Genomic DNA, 27,757 nt, shown 5'->3' with positions numbered 1-27,757 from the left:
AAATTATTATTAAAATTTTTTTAATTAGCTACTCTTTAGAATTTTTTTAATATTTGTGCAAATAATTTATTATTATTTAACATAAGATTATGTTAAAAATCACAGTAAGTTTTTTAAAAGAACTAACGCTTCAACTTAAATACCAAAACTAAAACAAAGTTTTGCTCGTGCATACCAAAATAATTATATTATCATGATTGAAATTATGTAATAGTTTTTATATTGCGACCAGAAATAAGTAAAAAAATCTCTATAACTTTAATTTTAAAGTAAAAAAAATCCTTTTTTTTTCCACAAAAAAATTGACTTTAAATGATAACAACAACTAACAAAATACAATTTTAGTTTTAAAAATTTTTTGAATTTGAGTATTTTTGTTTGTACAAAAAAAGACTTCTATTAGGATAAGTAGTTGAATTTAAACTATTTAAAAACAAAAAACTTGTTTAGATACTTAAAATAGTAATAGGTTTTCAAATTATTTTTCTGATATGGGCTATATACTTAAAGCAAAGTCAATAACCTCAAAAAGCATTTAAAAAAATCAAATTATTTTACTGATTATTAAGAGTTTTTTTAGTTAAGCAACCTTACTTATTTCATAAGGTTAAGCTAAAAACATACATGTATAAAGTATATTTTAATTAAAAAAAAGCAATATTTCACTTTATGAAACATGCATTTAAAAATCATGCCAAACGTGACTATTTTATGGCAGGTTAGTATTAAAATCAAACTGAAACAAGTTAATTGTAAATAGTAAAAACATATTGAAACGGTACACAATAAACTTTCAGGTCTACATTTTTGTTAACTAACCATGGTGGCTTTTGAATTGCAACAATATTTTCTTAAACAAAACCTATGTTATCGATATTTTTTAAATTAATTCCATCTATTTTAGAACCGACTGATTCTGGATGTGCTTAGATGTTGTTTACAGATTTAGCTCGTTTTAAACTGCCTAATTTTTTTTAATCGTGAAGATATAACATCCTTGTTTCGTTCATTGTCTTTCATTTAAAAATTGGATGACTAAACCGAATTATGATCTGCTGTTTCTAAAGTAACTTGAGCAAAAAAGACTATCAAAAATTTTTGTAACAAAATTAATTTATTGCTAAACGTCTATTATATATAGCTACTGTCAAATAAAATATCTTTAAGTTTTGAAATATGATATTTAATAAAAATTTGTTACTTTAATTGAAACTTGAAATCTTGTTTTGTTTTTTAACCTATCTTATGACTGCAAACCACATGTTTATACAAGTTTATTGATTATAAGTTTGATATCAATAAAACAAACAAAATACTTCTACAAATATCATATCACTTGTCTTGAAATAAGAATCATTATTTTGGTGAAATAAAATCAATTATACTAGCGAAAATTGAAGTTTACAGTGAACTTTATTTCGTGGGTGGATGTAATTTTTCATGAGGGGACATTTTTGCACAAGCATCTTTTTGTACGAAGGGTAATTTATGCATAGGGGAAACACATTTTAACGGCGACTTTTTTGCACGCGCGTCACTTTACTACGAGGGGAAACTTTTGCACGGCGTCACTTTTGCACGAGTGGACACTTTTGCACGAGGGGATACTTTTGCACGGTGCACTATTGCACGAAGGGACACTTTTGCACGAAAAAACTTAGGCACAAATTAAGATTTTCATTTTTTTTATTTTACTCTATTTTATCATTTTAAAAACATGAGTTCAATAAGGATATGTTTCAACTTTTTATATAACCTTAACATCTAAAACGAGCAATCGAAATCGTCAGCCCAACTCAATCTTTAGAAAAAAAATATTATTCTGTATAAAATCGAGCTTTGCACTTATTAAAATTTTTTATTTTTATTTAACTCTTACTAAAATGATAGTTCGCGATTTTTAGCCTAAGTTTTTAAAAAACTACTACTATTTTTATAATCACCATATTTTTTATAAACCACATACAGTGGTTTTAAAATTAATTACGAAGTTGAAAAGATTGTTGATATTAAAAATCGACCTAAAGTCTTTATTAATAAACTAAAAGCTTAAAAAAAATATTTATAGTTATGAGCTTCATAACGTCACTAGAAGCTTTATAAATTTATGCAAGCAAAATCAAAATCGCATTATTTAATTTAACGTTCGATTGTAATTGATCTGTTACAAAATTATTTTAAGGTTCTTTTTGTCTTTTTTTTTTTGACTGATAAGAACACTTGCTTTTGATAGGATATTATAGATAAAAGATAGTTTAAATTGCTTTCAAAAAAGGGCTATAATTAAAGTTTTTTAGTTTATTAAAGTGGTTGTAACTCACTAGATTTATGATTATAAAAAATCTATTTAATTTTTGATCATAATTTTTTGAAACCACATTAAGTTGTTGTAAAAAATACAAGCTCAAAGACGTTCCTGATAAATGTTCTGAATGTCTGTTTTTTTTAAGAGCTTTTTTGTAAAACGAAGGTTAACGAATTGCAAAACGAAGGTTAATTTTGTGACGTCATTAAAGCTTAAGGATTCTGCGAATAGAAAAATATTGAACAAAAAAGATTAAAAAGTAAATTAATAAAGTTAAAAAATTACAATTTTTAAGTATTCTAAATAAAATAAAAATTATTAAAACAGTTTATTAAATTTCATTTTAATTGTATACCTTCTAAGTTTATTCAAGAATTACTTTTTACTAGGTGATTTTCTTTGAAAATCTCAATAAATTATTATTAAAATTTTTTTAATTAGCTACTCTTTAGAATTTTTTTAATATTTGTGCAAATAATTTATTATTATTTAACATAAGATTATGTTAAAAATCACAGTAAGTTTTTTAAAAGAACTAACGCTTAAATACCAAAACTAAAACAAAGTTTTGCTCGTGCATACCAAAATAATTATATTATCATGATTGAAATTATGTAATAGTTTTTATATTGCGACCAGAAATAAGTAAAAAAATCTCTATAACTTTAATTTTAAAGTAAAAAAAATCCTTTTTTTTTTCCACAAAAAAATTGACTTTAAATGTTAACAACAACTAACAAAATACAATTTTAGTTTTAAAAATTTTTTGAATTTGAGTATTTTTGTTTGTACAAAAAAAGACTTCTATTAGGATAAGTAGTTGAATTTAAACTATTTAAAAACAAAAAACTTGTTTAGATACTTAAAATAGTAATAGGTTTTCAAATCATTTTTCTGATATGGGCTATATACTTAAAGCAAAGTCAATAACCTCAAAAAGCATTTAAAAAAATCAAATTATTTTACTGATTATTAAGAGTTTTTTTAGTTAAGCAACCTTACTTATTTCATAAGGTTAAGCTAAAAACATACATGTATAAAGTATATTTTAATTAAAAAAAGCAATATTTCACTTTATGAAACATGCATTTAAAAACCATGCCAAACGTGACTATTTTATGGCAGGTTAGTATTAAAATCAAACTGAAACAAGTTAATTGTAAATAATAAAAACATATTGAAACGGTACAAAATAAAAATTCAGGTCTACATTTTTGTTAACTAACCATGGTGGCTTTTGAATTGCAACAATATTTTCTTAAACAAAACCTATGTTATCGATATTTTTTAAATTAATTCCATCTGTTTTAGAACCGACTGATTCTGGATGTGCTTAAGATGTTGTTTACAGATTTAGCTCGTTTTAAACTGCCTAATTTTTTTTAAACGTGAAGATATAACATCCTTGTTTCGTTCATTGTCTTTCATTTAAAAATTGGATGACTAAACCGAATTATCATCTGCTGTATCTAAAGTAACTTGAGCAAAAAAGACTATCAAAAATTTTTGTAACAAAATTAATTTATTGCTAAACATCTATTATATATAGCTACTGTCAAATAAAATATCTTTAAGTTTTGAAATATGATATTAAATAAAAATTTGTTACTTTAATTGAAACTTGAAATCTTGTTTTGTTTTTTAACCTATCTTATGACTGCAAACCACATGTTTATACAAGTTTATTGATTATAAGTTTGATATCAATAAAACAAACAAAATACTTCTACAAATATCATATCACTTGTCTTGAAATAAGAATCATTATTTTGGTGAAATAGAATCAATTATACTAGCGAAAATTGAAGTTTACAGTGAACTTTATTTCGTGGGTGGATGTAATTTTTCATTAGGGGACATTTTTGCACAAGCATCTTTTTGTACGAAGGGTAACTTATGCATAGGGGAAAAACATTTGCACGGCGACTTTTTTGCACGCGCGTCACTTTACTACGAGGGGAAACTTTTGCACGGCGTCACTTTTGCACGAGTGGACACTTTTGCACGAGGGGATACTTTTGCACGGTGCACTATTGCACGAAGGGACACTTTTGCACGAAAAAACTTAGGCACAAATTAAGATTTTAATTTTTTTTATTTTACTCTATTTTATCATTTTAAAAACATGACTTCAATAAGGATATGTTTCAGATTTTTATATAACCTTAACATCTAAAACGAGCAATCGAAATCGTCAGCCCAACTCAATCTTTAGAAAAAAAATATTATTCTGTATAAAATCGAGCTTTGCACTTATTAAAAATTTTTTTATTTATTTAACTCTTACTAAAATGATAGTTCACGATTTTTAGCCTAAGTTTTTAAAAAACTACTACTATTTTTATAATCACCATATTTTTTATAAACCACATACAGTGGTTTTGAAATTAATTACGAAGTTGAAAAGATTGTTGATATTAAAAATCGACTAAAAGTCTTTATTAATAAACTAAAAGCTTAAAAAAAATATTTATAGTTATGAGCTTCATAACGTCACTAGAAGCTTTATAAATTTATGCGAGCAAAATCAAAATCGCATTATTTAATTTGCCAAGTAGCCCTCAACTTTGCGACAAAATAACAAAGCTTAGTTTTATAACAGATCAATGTCGAAAACTTAATATAAATTTTAGAATACTGTTTAGTGTTTTATTTCTTTTTTCATTGTTATTGATACATCTACTAAATAAGTGCTTTCAAAGTAACCTTATTGTAAGATTTTTTTTTTAATTTTCTTATTGAGTTGATTTTAAAGTTTTCAAAGAGGCCAACAATTTAATACCTTTAAAACTAGTGATAAGACATTTTCAATTTCGTTTAAACTTAGAATAGTTTGTTACAAACTTTTAACACATTCACTGTAATTGCAATTTTAAACTACAGTTTTGATGGTGTATAAGGAATAAATTTATAGCAAAACAGTTTTTGTATATCTTATTTTTTAATTGCAACTAACACTAAGCGATTAAATTTATTTTACTTTTTTTACCATTTTAAAATATATTACGTTCTTATTAGAAATTAGCGTATATTGTTAGTAAAACATTGAGAATGTAAATATTTTATAGCAATCTGTAATCAGGTATCCAAAATTGTTATTTATATTAAGTTTTATAGTAAGTTTAATTTTAAGTAAAATATATTTTACTCAAACGTGAACTTTATTTCTAGCTCCCATTACTTAGTTTAATAATAAATAGAAAACTTTTGTTTAAAAGATTAAACTTATACTTATAATAAGTACTATCAATAAACATAAGCAATATAATTATTTTTGCTTTTCTCGTGCAAATACATATTGTTGATTACAACTCTTATCAAAGTAAAAAGTAAGTTGTAAAAGTTGTTTAATTATACTTCAATTCAATCTTGTTTCAGTTATTATAATTTCTATAAAATTTATGTTTTAAAGCTAAAGAAAACTTAGATTTTAGTGATAATAAGGTATCGATATTTAAAAGTATATATATTATAGTATTATTATATTGTTTATTGTGCAATGTTAAACTCAATCATCAGAACCTGAGCCACTTAAACAGGACACACAAAAAGAGAAAAAGAAAATAAACTTATATTCAACACTTTGAGATAAAATATACATATATACGAAAACACAATTTAAATGAAAACACAAGTTTCATTCAAATATATTAAATAATTATCAAGAACAAGGAACATACTAACAAAAACGAAAAATAAATATAGTTTAAAAAATGAATGTAAATTGAGCAAAGCGGAAAAATATCGAAATTTTAAAAGTTAAAAATCTGTACTAAGGAAACAAATTACAAACTTGCTGTATACATTATCGAAAACAGTTTGTGTAAAATCTCGGTTAATAATTTTGTTTAACCAACTATTGTATTATTACGTAAATATTATTGAATAAATCTAATTTTGTTTAGTACTATTGCTGTACTTACAAGTTTGCTTTTCTTTGATTAAAACTTGGCTGAAACGCGTATTAAACGCAGAAACAGCTGTTCCAAGCAAAAGCTTATTTTGTGTGTTTTAGTTTTCTGAACATATTAATATATATATATATAATAAGAAAGATAGAATTATTTACGAAAATACAAATGATTAAAAAAGTTAAAAATTGTGAGTATTTTTTACACACAGTTAAAAAAATATTCTTTTAAATAATATCCTAAGAAACCCATCACTTTAAAATGTTTAACACACGGTTTAAAAGCCTTTAAAAATTGGCTTAATTAAAAATTATGTATTAAAGTTTGTTATTTTAGCTAAATGCACACAAACATATAAATAGAAAAAAGCATTTATAATTAATCAACATTAAAGTCAGATACCTATTTTAGATATCTAAGTCAGATTAAAGTAACATACCTACAAAGGATATGTTTTCTGTTTTTATATATAGCTTCCATTTTGACCATATTAAAGACATTTCTTTATTATAATTATCCTAAAACTCCCTAAACCGAAATAATTTTAATTTTAATATTTAAACAATCATTTGCTTATTTGAACAAGCAATTTGACTTTAGGTTATACTTTTACCTCGGTTAAAAGCCAAGTCAATCAATATTTGTCATTTGGAATTTTGTATGTTGTTATAAAAACTATTTTTTTTATCAAACATTTTGGTTATAAACCACTTAAGTGCTTTTGAAAACATAACTGTGTTACAATATTACCGTAACGAAAAATACTGACATTACATTTTATTATCTAATGTGTAGGCTTTCTAGTTTTTATAAAAATAAGATCTTAGATTAACTATACTATCATTAATAAAAATATTCTTTTTATTTTCAAAACAAAGAGCATATAAGATGACACATTCTTAGAGTTAGCCATGAACTAATGTTAATTACTTTAATGTAAAAACAAAAAAATAAACAACCATAAATATTTTTACTACTATTAATGGTTCATATAAAATATTTGATGTAACTCTCATAGTACATATATTTCAAAGTTAATAAACAAATTCAAAATTCTTAAAATCTTATATTTAATTTATGTAAGTTATTAAGTATTCAAACGTTTAAGTTTATTTATTCTTAGAAAACTCTAACGTAAACCTTTGAGTTTTTGAAGTTTATATAAATGTATGAAAAATCTCACTAAATGCTTAGTCTGCTTTGAATTATAGTTTTTAGTGAAACTTTATCAAAAAACAAATGCTGTCTTCTAACAGTTAACTTCTAGTAAGTGACTTTATATTTCGAATTTGATAGAAAAAATGTTCTGTGGTTTTTATGGTTGTTTAATTTAGATTCTAACTAAATGTACGTAGTCATATATAAAAGCTATTTTAATCTTTTGTAATAATTTTGAAGTTAACATTTTTTGTTTTAATCATAATTTTTTATGACCTGGAGCTATTTTACGCTTGAAATGTGAACGAATTCAATATACATCTTATATTATTTTATTTCTATGTGACAAACAACTACCTGAACTCTGTATTTTAATAATTATTTTACACATTATAAAGTGGTTTCGAAAATTTAGCATCAACAATGCGCTTGTCGTAAAAAAACTAACTTTATATTATTTTTTTTAAGGTAAATATTTAATTTAAAACTAGCATTCGTTCGAAATTTTGTCTTAATAGTGACGTCACTAGGAGCTTAAAATTTGTGCAAGCAAAAATACAAAATAAAAGATTTAAATAAAATTAAACGTTTGAGCTTATTTTAAAAACTTAAACTAAATTTAAAAACTATAATGTTTTAAAAAACATTAAAAAATTATATATTTGTTTTCTGCAAAAATTTATGAATGTTTTTATTTTAAAGCTATTATTTATGTTACTAGTAGTAAATTTTTATTTCAAAACTTTTATAATATTAAGAGTTTTTTGAGAAGTTTTTAGAAGTTATAGTCAAGAACTGTGTATTAGTAATACTAACAATCTAATACCTTTAACAGCAGTAAAAAGACATCGTAAATCTTTTTTTGCTTACTATTTTTGAATATAAAACATTAACATTTTTAGTTAAATTTTACTTTAGCTCAAGTGCAATTAAAAAATTTATAATTTAACTGCATTTAACAATTTTTTGTACTATCTTAATAAATATTTTAAAAAACTTAACTTTCCATTCAAGCTTACTTATTTAAAAAATAATTAGCTGTATATATTGAACTCAATGTATTAAAGCTCGTATTTTATATATTTTGTGAGTATTTAAACAGGGTTGCCGAACAAACAGGTTAGTTAAAAAGTTGTTAACTCAGACAAAGTTAAACATGTTAAAGAAATTTTAAAAACTAAGGTCTGTGTCAAATTTAAATTTCAAGTACTTTGAGTAAATCTATGAGTTATCAGATTACATTTTAAGACTGTAGTGTAGTTTATTTATTGTCATTTTTTATCTAGGCAGCTTACATATATTGTAATTTTTTATAATAATGATATTTTAGTTAGGTATTTAAGCTTCAGTAACAGCAATTCTTTAGCTTTTTTCAATTTTGCGTATAAGATTAGACTGGTTCGATATAACTCAGAAATTTTTAATGGTAAATTGGCAACCATGTAAAATACTTATTAGTTAATAATAAGCTATTTGAACATTAATTATGCTAAAAAAATGTTCTAGATTTTTAAAATAAAACTAGATAAATTTATTTTTAGTTAACATTTAAAAGTGCAAATAAATAGGAACGCTAAAATTACTTTCTACAGTTAATATTATTTTTATATGAGAAAGTGGTAGATAACATAAAAAAATGTATAAAAGTGAAGCGTAAGTGTTTTAAGCCAATTTTTACAGAGAGTTAGGTTGTAAGTAAAATAAAACAATAATTAAGTTATGCTTAGTTTATTTGTAAATATAAATTTGTTTTCAGTATACATTTATAATTTAAATAGGCATTCAATGTTTAGCTAATAGCAAATTAAAATAGTAAACTTAATAAAAGTAAATTAAATGTAGTGTGACTAAAACTAAACCTAAAAAATTGTTTAAATGTTACTAAAACTACAGCCCGCGAAGATTTTTGAAACTTGAAATTTGGCCCATAAGCACCAACTCCCTGCCGACCCCTAGCCTATACCTATCTAAAATTGGTTCATTACAAAAAGCCAAAACATTGTTTTGTTTGATGATTAAACAAAAACAACTTTCAATGTACTCATTTTTGAGATTTTATTAATTTTTATGTTTATTTCTATATTCAGATATCATTTGAGTTTATAAGCAGGTTAGCTTATATTCTTACTTTTCTAGTTACATTTGTCTATTTACAAATTAGAAAAGTTTTGAAAGAAATAAGTTAGAAGCATTTGTTTTAAAAACTATTTATATTTAAATTTAATCATATTATCACTTTTTACAAGTTAATTAAAATTAAAATTAGTTTAATGTTTATGGTTGAATGTATTTATCAACTTTTTATTTTGGTTGTATTTATAAGTTTATAACTTCACACATTTATTTAAGTTTACTTTTATTTTTACTATTGTTTTATTTTTGTACTGAAACACTATAAAAGTTACTTGTTTTTGAAAACACAGAGAACTGACATTATATTTTAAATTATTTATTATAAAGTGATACTGAAATTACTACTTAAAGGTTTAAAGACAAATTTTGTTAATTAGTTAGAAATGACGCTACATTTAAATGTAATAAAGTTCTTGTTCTTTTAATAATCAAATTATCATAGATATAACCTTTTAAAGTCATTAAAAAAAATTATATGAATTAATATGAAACACAGTTTAAATCATGGTTTCCCAAACTTTTTTTTTTCAAATTGCCACCTTTGAAGAAATTTAAAAGGCAGTTGCCCCTTCCAACAAGACTACCATTAAAAACACCTAAGACTTTTTTTTTTGCTGCCATCTGTATCTCAAGAATGTCTAGTGTAAGCATCAACATTTTTAAACTGCTCCCTTTTCGCCTCTTTACTAATTATTTCCCCAAAACTTGTAAAAATCGCCCATTTGGGACACCCTGGTTTAAATTTAAGGCTGTAGATCGGTCAATTATTTTCTTTTGCATGTAAAATTTGCACGTAAAAAAATACTTGAATAATAATTAGGCGGTTTCTGTAGAACATAAACATCTGTAATATTTTGAAAAATATCTCATTTCAAAAAAATTTAAGTAAAGATGTATGGAACAAATTCAAAATTTTCCAGGGTAGCCATTTTACCTACAATAAAAAAAAGAATAATTTAGGGTGTTATAAATTGTTCGAGTTAAAGAAAAATAGCTACATGTAAGACATTGAAATTAAAATGTATAGAACTTATCTAAAATATATTAAAACATTTAAAACGTATAAACTATAATATAGTATTTAATTTGAAAAAAACTGCATAAAAAGCAGCATTATAGTATATTTTTAATTATTTTATACTATAAACAGCTTTTAAAATTAAATTAGAATTTAAAAACGTTCAAGAAGACTTGTAGTTTAAAAATTCTGTATGAAAATTAGAAAACCTGAAAAAAAAAAAAAAATTAGTGGCCACCATTAGTTTATAATAACTTATACCTACACAAAAAGTCTTTTTTTTGTGCTAGAGACCGCAAATCACCTGAAAATTTTTCTTGCATTAAAAATCAAGTTATAAACTTGTAAGTTATAATAATAGTTAGTCTTAGTTATATTATGTTAAAAAGTAAATTATTAATTTTTACATAAAGAAATTTTTAGGAAATACGAAACTACTAAACAGTTATGGAAAGTATGTATGGTTTGAACGTTAGAAACAAACTAACCATAAAAATTAACTTCTTTAGTAAATCAAGTTTAAGAAATTGGTTAAGCTTCTGTGGGTTATATATTTACTATACAGATTTTGTAATGATGATAATTACTTGTAATATTAGTTTTATTTATTGTCAATTTATGCACAGAAAACTAAACACTTTTTAAAACTTATATAAATTACCAAGTTCATTTAATTATTGAACTATTTCAATTTTTTTGATAGTTATAAAAATAAATGATATATTTTTTTTTACTTTTAAGAAGAATTTCAAAGTATATTTTGTTAAATCTCACAAATATAATACTGCTGAGTTATGAAAATAAAAAAAAATAAGTCAAGAAGGAAATTATTTGTTTGCTACACATTTGTAAATAGGTATCCATTTTCAGATGGTATAGGTAGACACAAAACCTAACTTGATCAATAAAGTAGAGTAAAATATAATAAGGACAGTGTGGACTCAGTGAATTTACAAGACCATATTGGGTCTTCAGATGTTGAGCAGCAAAAAACCATTGCTAGTGCTCAATCCAAGTTTAAAACTTTTTTGCTTTTAACCGTTTTCACTAATAAATTTAATCTTTATTCAGAACTGCACACTAATTTAATTTTGTAGTTTTATGAAAATAATAAGTATGGACAAGTTTGGTAAGTTCATCGCATAAATAGCACATTACAAAAATAATTTTTTGTTGCAATTAACTAAAGCTATTTAATTAATCAAAACTACTCTTAAGTAAAACTTTTATTAGTTAAAATTTTGACAGAAAATTAACCGAACTGTAGTTTTAAATATTCGATAAATCTTTAAAAATTAGTTACTTTTTTGACTTTTCACGTGGTTGTAGAACTAAAAAGCTAAAGTGATATCAATATTTTTCCAACTATTTTCAAACAATGTTAAAATACAAATATTAGTTACATTACACAAATTGACATTTTTGACTAAAAAACCATTATTACAAAATAATTCTTTAAGTATAAGATCTTTATATTTCTTAAATCCTAAAAACAATGCTAAGTTATTACTTTTGTTAAAATTATAAATTGAAAAAGATATTGAATCAAGGAAAAATTTAATGTAGATAAAAAATTTTAAACAAAAGTATATCAACAGTCCAATTTTCTTTAGTTTTTTTATATAAATTAAAAATATACATATTTATCAAGTAACGAAAATCAACATTCAGTAAACATTTGGTAACAAATAATTAACTGCAATGATATCAAAGTTTTAAGAATATTCTTTAGCCATATTTTAAAAGACTTAAAAACTTTACCTGCATTACTGTTACATCCATGCAGGTTGAGATTTCATATTTATTATCGGCTACAAAGCAAAAATTTCCTGCTTTTATTGTATGATGTCAGTGAAAAGTTTTAATAAATGTTTTAAATTTTATGTATGATTACACTAAATTTTGATGTATAAAACGTGTTTGAATTATTCACAGAATTTTAAAACTTATATTAATAAAAACTTTTAAATACTTAAAAATATTTTGAAGTTTTTAGTACAGAAATATTTTTTAAGTCAGACTTTACAATAAAATAAGTATATACTTTTAAAAATATATTTTTTTAGTATTTTTTTTGTAAGTATGAAATCAGAAGAAACTGTTTATTTAAATGATATGATTGTGTCATTAAAATGACTAGTAAAAGAAAACGACGAAGTTGTTAATTAGTAATAAAAAAACACACGTTTTGACTTTACTTTATGACTAGAAATATTTTAGAATTAAAACTAAATAAAATACAATAATGCATTATAAACATCCTAGGAAGTTGTGAAAAAATTATTATGTACTTTCTTTTAAAACGACCGTTCACGGTTAACTTAGCAACACAACAAGATGTTTAAAATATTTGAAATAGATAAAACAATACAAGTTTCTTTAAAAATTGTAGATTGGTCAAAAGTTAGTCGTTAAGTAAAATAAACTTAAAATTTAAATTTAAATTAATTATTTATGACTTTTTAAACCTTAATTTAAGAATTAACATAATTATTTATTCAACAAGTCTTAATTCGTGCTACAGACTGCTTGGTATTACAATATATCATATTATATTAAATTTAATTAGTTTATTAAAACTAGTTATTTCTTTAAATAAAATTTTAAAATTGTAATGTTTTTTGTATTTCACCACATACAGAGGTTTTAAGAATTTCAAAAGTTGAATACTTCTTAAGGTGTTTATTCAACTAAATATATCTAACGGTTTTTTCTCTTTTTCGAACCATGTTCAAAAATGAAATTCTAATTACGCAGTCGTATTTTGAGTTTTTTATACAATCCTAGATAGTTTACGAAACTTTTATATTTTTGATTTAACTTAAAGTTTTACTGACTTTTACTCATCTTTAAATGACTTTTAATCCCATTTTTTTTAGTTTTTTAATTCTTAACAGTTAAAGTATACTTTTAGATAAAAGCTTTTGATTTAAAATTACTCTGAAAACATTAAGTTTACCAAAATTACTAATAGCATAAAATACATAAATAATTTGTCTTAATGTAGTTTTATTATGACTACAGTAACCTTTCTGTTGAGTACGCAATTAAGTTTAAAGCAAAAAATTTTGAGTTGATATTGCAGTTTTGCATTTAAACTTGTACTTCTTAGGTAAGTATTCTTTGTTGAGTACGTACTTTAATGCTATGTACAAAGTTCTTAACTTAAGGGAGATTACTGTACTTTATTGATGTTGACTGTAACTTTATAAAGCTTTAAATAAGGTAAAGTACTTAGAATGCTTATTTTTGAGAACAATAACTATTTAAATAGAAATTTACAAAAGTTTATCGTAAATTTTTATTCGATTTAAACTTTACTTATTACTAAATTAATGAAGGAAAAGGTTAAAATGATTACAAAGGTAATTAAATAAACATTTTTATAATAATCTGTTTTTATATATCCGTCTTAAAAAATATAGACTGATAGTATGAACAATTAACTAATTTTATTTGATTTAATTTCAAACAAAACTTTCATAATTCTTTATATAAATTTATATAATAGCACAAGTAAATTAAAAAAAAATTATAATACAATTTAAAACAAAACATTTTTTTTTCTTTTTATTATCAGCTATTTTTTCATTAATAACTTGAAAATAATCTCAATAATTATAAACATTCCTGTATTTTGTAATTTTAGGGTTTTTTTAAAGCTTTTAAAACAAAATAACGTTTAAAATTTGTTGTATATCATTTAAAAACTCTATAACTTCTTAAAACAACAACTGTTGAGGACACAAAATTAGTTATTAGTATTAATTTAAAATTAAATGACTAAAGATACTATAAAAGGTTTAAAAAAAGCTAACAAACATTATTTTATTTTCACTAACGACTTTACTTTAGATCATACTACTTTCCGACTTAAATCTAAACTAGAAATAGTATAATCTTTAAAAATTTATTAATTAGATATAAAAGTGATACCATTTTATTTTAATTTCAATATACGTTTGTGTAATAAACCACATCTAGTGATTTTAAAATTAATTGCCGGTAGTATATCTTCCTGAATTACTCTTGGAACAAAGAAATAGTATAATTATGAAATTATTTAAAAAACGAACGTTCACTGTTAGCCTTATTACGTCACAAGAAGCATAAACTTTGCGACAAAAAAATTTTTTTAATTTTTATTCATAACAGAAAAAAACTATAGATTATACTTAATGATTAGAATTAAAAACATAAACTAACATTTAGTCAAATACTAATTTTAGAAGTAATAATTTTGCAACTATATTTCTCGCTAGTTACACTAAATTACTTAAGTAATTTTATAAAGTTGCTTTAATATGTTTACCTAAAACTTCGTTTCTATCCTTATAAAAGCATACAAAATACTTTTGAAAATAGGCATATACTGTTTGTAATACTTTAACTGAACAACAAAACTCTAGCATAAATATTTTTTTTATTAATAGTTTGTACAGAATGTATATCGTAACTCGCATTGTGCATACACTCAAAATAAATAAAATAAGGCAAAAATACTAAGTTTGATAAAAATTATTTATGCTGTAGTTTTTTTTATTCAGTTAAAGTAAAACAGAAAAGTATATGCCATATTCAAACGATATCTTATTTTAAGTAGCAACTTCACTTTAGATCAAACTACTTTTCGACTTAAATCAAAATCAACTAATCAACATTAAAAATTTATATATTAGATATAACAATAATACAATTTAATTCTAATTTCATTACACGTTTATATAATAAACCACATGTAAAGATTTTAAAATTAGTTGCTTGTAGTCTATCTTCCTGAATTACCAAAAAATAATATAATTATGAAGTTATTTAAAAAACAAACGTACACTGTTAGCCTTATTACGTCACAAGAAGCATAAACTTTGCAACAAAAAAAAAATATTTAAGTATTTTTTTTAATTTTCATTCATAACAGAAAAAACTATAAAATTATAGTTTTTTTTAACTTTTTTTAATATATATTCATAACAGAAAAAACTATAAAATTATACTTAATGATTAGAATTAAAAACATTTACTTACATTTAGTCAATTACTAATTTTAGAAGTAATATTTTTGCAACTATATTTTCCGCTAGTTACACTTAATTACTTAAATCTTTTTATAAAGTTGCTTTAATATGTTTACCTAAAACTTCATTTTTATCGTTATAAAAGCATACAAAATACATTTGACAATAGGCATATACTGTTTGTAATACTTTAACTGAACAACAAAAACTCTAACATAAATATTTTTTTTATTAATAGTTTATACAGAATGTATATCGTAACTCGCATTGTGCATACACTCACAACAAATAGAAGAAGTCAAAAATACAAAGTTTGATAAAATTTATTTATGCTATAGTTTTTGTTATTCAGTTAAAGTAAAAAAAAAGTGTATGCCTATTGTCAAACTTTATCTTATTTTAAGTAACAACTTCACTTTAGATCAGGGGTCGGCAAACTGCGGCCTTCGGGCCAAATGCGGCCCGCAAAGGGTAAATCTGCGGCCCGCGAGCCTGTTATTTTTTTAAGTGGAATGCGGCCCGCGAAAGAAAATTTTGCGGCCCGCAAGCATGTAAATGTGGCCCGCTGAGCAAAAAAATATTTTTAGTTAAATTTGTTTGATAAATTTAGTTTTAACTTCCTCTATAACATTTAAAAACAATTAAAAGACTTTACTGATTTAGCTTAAAATGTGAAAAAGACAAGTTAGCATTCTACCAGGTTTTTTTTTCTCAATTTCGTAATAAATTTCTTCTTAAAACAGCAAATTATTTTATGAAAAAAGAGTGTAAAAAGTGCTTTGAATTAAGATAGTTATATAATACCTTATTGGTAAAAACTAAAAGCAAATGTTTTCCGTTTTGTACAAAAGTAATGCACAGTAATTCACTAAAATGTCATTTCTTTATAGTTTTGTTTTTTTACACGTTTTTTATAACTAAGTTTCTACAACAGATGTTTTACTTCTAAATGTTATATTCTAGTTTACTTAAGAAACATTTAAAATAGCATAATAATAATAATAATAATAATAATAATAATAATAATAATAATAATAATAATAATAATAATAATAATAATAATAATAATAATAATAATAATAATAATAGTAATAATAATAATAATAATATCAATAATAATAATAATAGTAATAGTAATAGTAATAGTAATAGTAATAGTAATAGTAATAGTAATAGTAATAGTAATAATAATAATAATAATAATAATAATAATAATAATAATAATAATAATAATAATAATAATAATAATAATAATAATAATAATAATAATAATAATAATAATTATTATAATAATAAGAAAAAAGTTTAATTTTATTTTAGATTTGACGCCTTCGATATTTTAGAAGTTTTTTTTGCATTTTAAATTAGTTCCTATGCACACTAACTCATATTTTAAACCACTTTTTATTTAATACTTAACGAGATAAAGTTTAGTTTGTGCAAAATTTTCTAACATTATTGTTTCTACATGTAATATGTAAGTGTGTACAGATACAGACACATTTAAAACAATATATATGACATAAGTTAAAAAGTATTTGTTTGGTATACTTTTTGATTTTTCAAACCATTTTTTTAGGCAAAACAAGTTAATTTTTATGCGTTGCATACTAACATAAACAGTTGCTGTTTTTGGAACTACCTAATTAATACAAACTAGATTGAGAAATGGTAATTTATTAAGTTTGTACATTTTTAGTCAAAATAGTTCAAGTTCGATCAAATAAACAAATAAAATTTGCCACACGCTCAGACTATGACTATTTGAACAGTTCAAATCTCAGGCCAATTTAGTCATTTTTCAGTTTTTGGCTTGCATTGCTTTTTGTATGCTAACCTATCAGGCTAGTTTTGGTCACCCGGACTGACTTTTTTGCTTTAAAGAGTGGTAAATTAGATTTATGATGTGTGTTTTGTTCAATGCACAGTGTTGGTTTGATTTAAAATATATTTTAAATTTTAAGTCTTTAAGCTAATATAATTTAAATTATTATTTATACTAATTGTATACATATAAGAAGTGTGAACAATTAGTGTTGCCAAAAAATCCCGTAAAAGCTTGGAATTTGACAATTTATACTTAAAACATCTGAAAAAGCCTTGAATTTGAGAATTATCAAAAAAACCTGGCATTTTAAACAAATTGTAAAGTTATGAAATTTCTATTTGACATAAAAAATCTGCCATATAAATATTTTCTATTAAAAAACACAGTTAAAATATCTTAACAGTATCTTTTAATTTGTTCTATATTGTTTAAGACATTTACCTTTAACTTAATTATATACTAAAAATAGAAGCAAAAAGTTCTACTTTGAAAAACTTTATATTGGTGCATTACACCTTTGCTTTTAAAATATCTTTACCTATTGTTGTGCTTTGTATTGGAACTAAACCTAGATATTAATCAAAAATGTCAAAATTAGTAAAACCACCTGTAATAAAAATTCTAAAACTAGCAATATTTGTTGTATCAGTTCTCGCATCTTAACAGATTGATTTAAGTCCTAATTTGGTATATGTGGCTTTATAATCTTTAGACATTTCCTTAACACGACTTCTTGTTGATATTGAAGAAATAAACAAAAATATTTTACTAACGCAAACACAAATTATTTAAATAAGTTTTCAACTCTCAATGGTATCTTTTTTTAGTAATTACTTTAGGTAACTTGCCTAAACAGTTTATTCTGATCAGTCTGTAGTCACTGAAAATGATTATGTGCGTTGTTGAAACTGACTTAAGCGATTTGTTTTTTCGTTTCTCGCAATAACTCCAAACTACCGCATTGTAGTTCTCATAGCTCGTCTTATAATTTACATTTGCTCCTTTTAAATGCAATATTTTTATTGCATATAAAGAATTGCTATAATGCTCAAAAAAATTTGGTTTTTTAATTCATTAATAGCTCAATAATTTTGTATACATTTGTTAAAAATGTTTAGAAAATAAATTATGATTAAGCTGAATTACAATAATTTTTTTAGTTTTATAATTAATTCACTGTTAATAAACTTCGGTATTTCTTTATTTTGTGAACTTTGTTTTAAACAGGATTGCCAAAAAAACAGGCTAGATTTAATTTTTTTTAAGTTTAGATTAGGTTAGAGCTGTTTAAGATTTTTTTATAAAACTCAGATGTATCTGAAACTTTTATTTCAAACACTTTGAATAAATCTTTGATTACTCAGAATAGTTTTATGACTGTAGTGTGGTTTACTAATTGTAATTTTTTGTCTATTTACATATTGTGCTTTTTTATAATAATGATGTTTTTGTTATGTATTTAAGCATGATTAACAAAATTTTTTAGCTATTTTAACTTTTAGTAAACTTTTAATATAACTCAGACATTTTTTCTTTTAAAGTGACACCGTGTAAAAGACTAATTAATTACTAATAAGGTATTTTATTAAAGTATTAAAACATTAATTATGGTAAAAAAACTGATTTAGCTTATCTACAGTATAAATAAGTATTATTTTTATGTAATTAACTAATTATTGAATTTTCTAAAGATTGCAAACTATTTAAGACGCAACAACTATTTTATAAAGTTAACATTTTTTAAGATATGAAAAGGTGGTTCATAATATAAAAATGTATGAAAGTGACCCATTACTGTTGTTCAAGCTTGGTTTTTATAGAGAATTAGGTTGTAAGTAAAATAATAAAAGTATTTTATTAACTTTAACTTATTAAGTATTTAAAAAAGTACATATTTTATTAAAACTGAAGTATATTAAACAATGTAAATTCTATTACAATAGATATTTATATATTAAATAGGCATTTTATGTGTAGTTAAAAGTCATTTAAATTAATTAAGTGAATAAAAGTAAAACTATCTCTGGTATTACCAAAACTAAAGCCAAAAGATTATTCAAATATCACTAAAACTAAAACTTGTGGCCCGCGAAAATTTTGAAAACTTAAAATTTGGCCCGCGAGCACCAACTGCCTGCCGAACCCTGCTTTAGATCATACTACTTTTCGATTTAAATCAAAATCAGCGTCTTTCAAAATTTATTTATTAGAATTAACAATGATACCATCAATTTTACTTTCATTATACGTTTGTGTAATAAACCATATCTAGTGATTTTAAAATTAATTGCCGGTAGTATATCTTCCTGAATAACTCTTGGAACAAAGAAATAGAATAATTATAAAGTTATAAAAAAACAAACGTTCACTGTTAGCCTTATTACATCACAAGAAGCATAAACTTTGCGACAAAATAAAAGAATTTTATTTAAGTAAGTTTTTTTAATTTTCATTCATAACAGAAAAAACTACGAAATTATACTTAATAATTAGAATTAAAAACATTTGCTTACATTTAGTCAATTACTAAGTTTAGAAGTAATATTTTTGCAACTATATTTCTCGCTAGTTACACTAAAATACTTAAATCTTTTTATAAAGTTGCTTTAATATGTCTACCTAAAACTTCATTTTTATCGTTATAAAAGCATACAAAATAAGTTTGACAATAGGCATATACTGTTTGTAATACTTTAACTGAACAACAAAAACTTTAGCATAAATATTTTTTTATTAATAGTTTGTACAAAATGTATATCGTAACTTGCAATGTGCATACACTCACAATAAATAAAATAAGTCAAAAATACTAAGGTTGATAAAAATTATTTCTGCTATAGTTTTTGTTATTTAGTTAAAGTAAAAAAAAAAGTGTATGCCTATTGTCAAACATTATCTTATTTTAAGTAACAACTTCACTTTAGATCATATTACTTTTTGACTTTAATCAAAATCAACTAATGTGTGTCTTTCAAAATTTATTAATTAGATATAAAAGTGATACCATTTTATTTTACTTTCAATATACGTTTGTGTAATAAACCACATCTAGTGATTTTAAAATTAATTGCCGGTAGTATATCTTCCTGAATTACTCTTGGAACAAAGAAATAGTATAATTATGAAGTTATTTAAAAAACGAACGTTCACTGTTAGCCTTATTACGTCACAAGAAGCATAAAATTTGCGACAAAAATAAAGATTTTTTTTAAGTTTTTTTAATTTTATTAATAACAGAAAGTAACTATAAAATTATACTGTTTTTTAAGTTATTTTAATTTATATTCATTCAAGAAAAAAACCATAAAATTATGATTAAGATTAGAATTAAAAACATTTAATTACATTTAGTTAAATACTAATTTTAGAAGTAATATTTTTGCAACAATATTTCTCGCTAGTTAGACTAAATTACTAGTATCTTTTTTTAGGTTACATGACAATTCAAATTCGGACAACTCAAATTCCGACAATTCAAATTCTTAAAAAAATATCTAAAAGACTATATCTCAAAAAGTAATATAAATTTGAGAAAAATAAAAAATGTATACGTAGACCTTGTTAAAATCTACAAGCAACTTTTTTCTTTTTTGCAAAAACTTAAATGTTTTTTTAAGATATTTTGAAATTACTAAAAATAACTATGTGTTTTACTTTAATAAAGCCATATCTCAAAAAATATTTAGTTTTATGCAAAAAGCAAAAAATGGCCTGTAGATATTAATATGATTCACATATGCATTTTTTATTTGAGACAAATATACATTACTTTTTTTATTTTAGCCGTTTCAAATTTGTCTTAAGAATTTGAATTGTCGGAATTTGAATTGTCCGAATTTGTTGAGTCGTGCATCTCTTTTTTTAAAGTTGCTTTAATATGGCTACCTAAACCTTCATTTTTATCGTTATAAAAGCATACAAAGTACGTTTGACAATAGGCATATACTGTTTGTAATACTTTAACTGAACAACAAGAACTCTAGCATAAATATTTTTTTTATTAATATTTTGTACAAAATGTATATCGTAACTCGCATTGTGCATACACTCACAATGATTAAAATAAGTCAAAAATACTAAGTTTGATAAAAATTATTTATGGTATAGTTTTTGTTATCAGTTAAAGTAAAACAGAAAAGTATATGCCTATTGTCAAACATTATCTTATTTTAAGTAGCAACTTCACTTTAGATCATACTACTTTTCGATTTAAATCAAAATCAACTAATGTGCGTCTTTAAAAATTTATTAATTAGATATAAAAGTGATACCATTTTATTTTACTTTCAATATACGTTTGTGTAATAAACCACATCTAGTGATTTTAAAATTAATTGCCGGTAGTATATCTTCCTGAATTACTCTTAAAACAAAAGAATAGTACAATTATAAAGTTATTTAAAAAACGAACGTTCACTGTTAGCCTTATTACGTCACAAGAAGCATAAACTTTGCGACAAAAAAATAGATTTTTTTAAAGATTTTTAAATTTATATTTATTACAGATAAAAAACTATAAAATTATACCTAATGATTAGAATTAAAAACATTTACTTACATTTAGTCAATTACTAACTTTAGAAGTAATACTTTTGCAACTATATTTCTCGCTAGTTACACTAAATTACTTAAATCTTTTTATAAAGTTGCTTAAATATGTCTACCTAAAACTTCATTTTTATCGTTATAAAAGTATACAAAATATGTTTGACAATAGGCATATACTGTGTTTGATTACTTTAACTGATCAACAAAAACTCTAGCATAATAATTTTATTTATTAATAGTTTGTACAAAATGTATGTCGTAACTCGCATTATGCATACACTCACAATAAATAAAATAAGGCAAAAATACTAAGTTTGTTAATTTAAACTTATTTCACATTATAAATGTACAAACACTTAATTTATAATCTTGAATATGTTATACTAAGCAAACTCTAACACATAAACTTTGAATATATTAAATTTTTCAAAGATCCTTTACAAAAGTTCACGAACATTTAGCTTGCAATTGATTATAAGTTTTAGTAAAACTTTATCTTAAAAAAAGCATTGGCTTTTAAACGTTAACTTATTATAAGACTTCTTAAATAAAAAATCTAAAAATGTAACAAACTGTAGCGTGAATTATATGCTTATATAATTTAGATTATAAATTACACAAAACTTTGAAGTAGTTACTTTAACAAGAAATAAACAAAAAAGTCATATAAATTTTCATTATCTTTTTATAATTAGAAAATACTTTTTTGACTCTGAAACTAAGACATATTTGCTTTTCAGCTGCAACTCAAGAACATCTAGTGCAAGTTTCTAAATATTAAAACACCCTTTCCTTCCGCCCTTTACTATTGCCCTTCGAAGAACTAAATACGCCTCAAGTACAGCCATATCGCCCACTTTTGGAAAACTTATCTAAAGATTTTATAGTTAAAAAACAGAGCATATATAAAAACTTCATGTATATATGTTTGCTTTTGCTTTTATTTAACAGGCATTTTTTTAAGAATATCACGAAATAAAGTTTTTTAAATTTAGCAATAAAAGTATGTTTTGTAGATAACTTAATCTTCAACAAATATTATTGTTTTGTTAATGATTTTATTCTCTCAATCTAGTGCTTTTAAAAAAAATGCTTTGTATTGTTGTGATCTAATATGATTTGTTTTTTGTGGAGTCGCAATCTAATGTGATGTGATAGTTGTAGTCTTGCAATCTACTTTGATTAAATATTTCTAGATAAGCAATTTATTTTGATCTGATAGTTGTAGTGTAGTGATCTGCAGTTATGTTAAACTGTAATGTTGCATTTAACTGTGATGTGTTAAATGTAGTGTTGCGATATACTGTGATATGATAGTTATAGTACTTCAATATACATTTGTAGTGGTGTAGTTTTGTGATCTTCTATAATGTGATAGTTCTAGTGTTGCAATCTTATGTAATGTATTGTTTGTGGTGTTGCAAACTTCTGTGATTTGATAGTTGTAGTGTTGCGATCTACTGTGATGTGCTAGTAGTTATTATTTACTAAAAATACTTAGCAGTTGTTTTGTTATTAGTTTTATACCAAATTTGAATTTTGTCCTTGATTGTAGAAGTTTATTTTAAAGGAAGAGAGTAAATCTTTAAAAGTGTAACAAAGGATTGTTGTAGTAATAGCTAAAATCATAGTTTATAATTTTTGTATAAATTTAGTAAATTTTATGTTATTAAACAACATTTCATGTTTTAATTGTTTTGTCTTGTTACGGAACGTTTTTACAAATTTTGGCCGACCTACTTAATTTATTATTCGATTTTAGAAAATTATACTGCCATGCAATTAAATATAAAAGTTTTAAAATCAAAAGTTAGTATTGCAATGGTCTCAGTTATATAATTAATCTTAAATGAAATACTTGATGAGTAATTAAAAATACTATAAATATATTTATTGCGTCACTCAGAGCTTTACTATGTTTATTAATTTTGGTTTTCCATTCACAATTTTTCTTTTGTCGTAATAAATAAATATTTGTTTTAGTAATAAGAACTACGCAGTTAAAATATCATTAAAAAGTTTAATTTTTTTTATAACTTGAAGCTTTAAGTTTTAATCATTTGTTATGTTTCAATTAAAATACTTAAAAATAGGTTAAATAAACTTAAATTCTTGTTCAAAAATTTTGATTTACTTGATTAGCTTATAGATTTTTAATTTTTGTCTCAAGATGATGTTTTTTTAAGTTTCATTTTACTAATTTTTTATAGTTTAAAGTAACATTAAAAATGCTTAAAATAGAAAACTAAAAAGAAAAATTGCAAATGCATTATTTCTTATGTAATAGAATGTTTACAAAGCATTTACATTCATCATTATTTGCAAAGTGGCAAGTATGAGTTTTTATATGTTTATAATCATGTTATGCACATAGATAGATAATAAAGATACATAGTTGGTTCAATGATTTTACTAGAACTTAAAAAGTAGGTTTACTTTAACATTTTGAAGTAATATTCAATAAAATTAAAACTTTTTAAAATTAAAAAATTGTTTGAGGATAAATTTATGTAAATTTGACAAACGTAGTTCGACTTCTTAAATCTCAATTCTAAAATAACGCTAAATTTAGTTTAGCTTTAAATAAACGTAAAGTAAATCAAACAAATACTGTAAAAATACCTTATTTGGCAACTTTGTTTTTGGCAACAAACTTAGTTTGAATTCTTAAATCTCAATTCTAAAATAACGCTAAATTTAGTTTAGCTTTAAATAAACGTAAAGTAAATCAAACAAATACTGTAAAAATTCCTTGTTTGGCAACTATAAAAAAAATTGTATTTTATTCATTTATTGATCATTATAGAATTTTTTGTTTTAAAAAAAATTTTAGGTTAAAAGTAGTTACGATTGCTGTCAAAAATAACTGCTGTAAAAGTAGTCAAACTAGTAAAAGCATAAATAAATCACAGCTTTAAGCCAATAACTCGGTCCTTTTATGTACGTAGAAAGTAATTTACTGTTTGGTCGTAACTTTGAGAAACTACAAGCAGTGAATAAAAATTCAAATGTTTAATTTACCAAAACAATTTGTTTTAAGTGTGTTCTATTTATCAGAAACGAAGTATAATGATGTTTAGCCTGTTAACTTGATAAGGTGCTTAAAACTTGAGCCAGAAAAAATATCAACTGTAATTTTTAACTGAAACTCTACAGTTTATTTTTAAACAGATAAACACAACATAGCTTAATATTTTGATTTGTCAAACAAAATTTTGTACTGCTTACTTATTGTAACTGAAACAACAATTATCGAAAATCATTAATTTAATATACGTTTTAAATATATAGCTTTTAAGAGAATTTAAGTATTAGTTTTTCTTAATAAATTAGATTGAAATATCCTTTATATTTTTTTAATTCACTTATCGAACTACGTTTATAATATTTTTAATCAATATGTTATTATTAGAGAAAATATCCTGAAAAACATGTTTGAAATCACAGTTAGCAATTACAAATACTTTTTATTATTTTGCTTTGACTACTTTGACTTCAAGGGTTTTTTTTTTTGAAAAGTACTGTGATCAAATTTCAATAAAATAGTTGTAAGTTTGTTGATAGAAAATAGTATATTTGGATTTTAGTTAAAATAGGAACTAATCAATTAAACATTTATTAATAATTTTAACAGAAAAAACTAGTTGTAAACTAAAAAATAAAATAAAAATGTTTATATTAACTTTAGTTGTTGTACAAAGTAGAAACAATCAAATTTTCGTTTTAAATACATCTTTAGCTTAACTTATTTTATTTAATTAAAAATGTTTTGTTTGATTATACATTAAACTTAAGTTATTAGAATTTAATTCTTCGATACAATAGAGTTTAGTATAAGATAAAAAAAAAGTAACAAATTTCAAAATAAAGCTGTGCAATAGTCCAAATGGTTTAAAAATATGCTATTTATAAAAAGTTTTTATCAATAAAAAAAATATCTATCTTTTGTAAAGAACATTTTGTTTAAGAAAAATAATTTAAAATTATTTAGTTATGTATAAATTAACAAGAAGTTTTATGAGTAAATGATCTAATTCTCAGAACTAGTTTTAGTAATCATTGGTTTATGGAAAATGACAAACAAATAAGGGTGTGTTTGTTATTCCAATCATTATTAAACTAACTTTGTTATAGATTAGTCCTTTAAATAATGGCTTTTAAATTTTTTGTCTTGAAGAAAGAGTTAAAAATAATAGTTTGTAGTATTTAAATATAAAAGAAAAAAAAAATGTGTTGTTTAATGATATCACTAGAAAATTAATGGTGTATTTCAAGCTTTGTTTGAAACTTAAGTTTATGAAAAACTGTTTCATCCTAGCTGCTCTTGAATTTTATTTAATCAAAGTTAGTCTACTAAAAGTATTGCAATTAAATACATTTATCCTTGAAATGATTTTCAATGTCTTTCAAAAATTGTAATACTTCACTATCTTGTTATTTCATAAGGCAAGGGATTACTTTTAGTAATTAAATTCATGCTAAATGACGACTTGTAAACTTCATTCAATGAATCTAATCTATATTCTAAAATTTAGAATGTCTTAAATCTAAATCTAAATCAGAATCTAAATAATCTAATTCACTGAAACCTCTTTTATAACCCTTAGTATGTACAAATGTTTGAGAGATTAGTTATTACTTTATAAAGTTTATAAAAAAAGCAATCAATTAACACGTTAAAGTAACAGGGAACATATGAAAATAATAATGATCACAAGAAAAAATGATACTCTTCCACGTTGCTATGACAAAGGTAAGTTTGAGATTAAATAGATTTAGTAATTATCGTACTTTTAAATGAAAGACTCTAAAACGGCTTTAAGCAACCTTTAAAAATATTTTAAAAGTCTTATACATATGAATAATATATGAATTATATTATATATATATATATATATATAATAATTTAGATATTGAAATTGTTTTGAACATTACAGTATCTAAAAAAATATCTTAGTTGCCAATTTTTCAGCTAAATTTAATAAAAAACCATACTTATTACTATATTGGTACGCTAAAATAAAATTTTATAAAGTAAATAAGCAAACTAATTGGTTATATTTGAAACCTATTAACTCCTGATAATTTTTATTACTCATAATATACAAACCAACTTTACGCTTCTAATACTCCAACTGAATATTTTTTCATTATTGTAGACAAGAAGTATAATTCTAAGTTTACCAAATTTTTTATGTAAACAAATTTTATATTTCTATAGCTTTACGTTACTATTAGTTTTATAATATTACTATGTAAAAATTATTAAGGATTTTAAATGAAAATGTTATTTAACAGTCACTAATATTTTATAACAATTTTTAAAATCTAAAAATTTTGAATTTATTCAAACTTTTATTTGCAATCTAATTTCAAACGAAATCTAAACAAAATTCAGTTTAATAGTGTTCTTCATAGAATATTAATCCTGGAACATTTTTTTTGATAGGAACTAATGTACATACTATAAAGTGATATTTTAGTCAATAGTTTATGATACATGCAGTTATTTTATTTACCACAACTAGTTGATAGCTATGTATACATTAGTTTACAAATTTAAACTTCAGGTATCAACATTATAGCATGAATATAGCAATATATAAAGGATCAATTCGCCAGTTTAGTTGAATAATTAAACAAGAGCTTTGTTCTATAGTTATTATATTAAGTTTTAAAAACGAAACACTCGTAAAAACATTTAACTAGTATTTTACAAAATATAACCAAAACATTTTGTAACCGTACAAACTAGTTTTATTTAGTGTTAACTTAGTATCAAAATAAAACATAGTTTAACACGCTAAACTGAAACACAACCTTTTTAACTTTAATCTATTT

Source organism: Thalia democratica, chromosome 2, assembly GCF_965202585.1.
Source record: "Thalia democratica chromosome 2, ktThaDemo2.hap1.1, whole genome shotgun sequence".
NCBI classification, from domain to species: Eukaryota; Metazoa; Chordata; class Thaliacea; order Salpida; family Salpidae; genus Thalia; species Thalia democratica.
Note: the sequence above shows the minus strand (reverse complement) of the source record.